The sequence below is a fragment of the Trypanosoma equiperdum genome (genome assembly GCF_001457755.1).
Source record: "Trypanosoma equiperdum strain OVI genome assembly, contig: ctg_1107, whole genome shotgun sequence".
In the NCBI taxonomy this organism is placed as follows: Eukaryota; Euglenozoa; class Kinetoplastea; order Trypanosomatida; family Trypanosomatidae; genus Trypanosoma; species Trypanosoma equiperdum.
The window spans coordinates 2255-2890 of NW_027123069.1; positions in this window are offsets into that span (position 1 = coordinate 2255).

Here is a 636-nt window from a genome sequence, read left to right on the forward strand (position 1 = left end):
ATGTTGTAGGGTTGTTAAACATATGGGGAATTGCCGAATAAAGAAAAAAATCAGCAAGTGGCATCTGTATTCCCTTGTGGTATGTTGCGGATACCTTTAAATATCTTTCAAGAGGGACAAAACTGCTGTCAGGAAAATAAATACGAACTCTAACACTTTGCATGTTGGTTTGATTCGTCTTTCACACAGATTGTTTCCCCTCACCGCGAGGGCTAAAAGAAAAAGTCGTCAACAGTAGAAACAAACAGTTTTGAGTCATTTTTCGCATTGTTTCTATAGCAGCTACTTCTGAACTTTGTATGACAATGAATAATACATGGGAGTAAGCTGTTTTTTTCTTCCCCCTCGCTTCCGTTTCGGGCATTTTTACAGTTAATAGGACTCAGTGTACGCATTTGTGCAGAATGTTGCAGTTCCGTAGTTGTTCTGATCCACATATTGTCCGTGCACATGTATGTTTGTGTACATACAAGTTGTGGCTTGGACCTTTTATTATTTCTGCGTGTCATTCTTGAGGGGTCAGGGCTTCTGCACGAGTACGATTGGCGCGTACGGAAGGGTGACTGCGCGTGTGTGACCGAGCAACGGGGATGTGTGCCTTTGTTGATCTGCATCGGCGCCGTCAGGAAAAAAAAA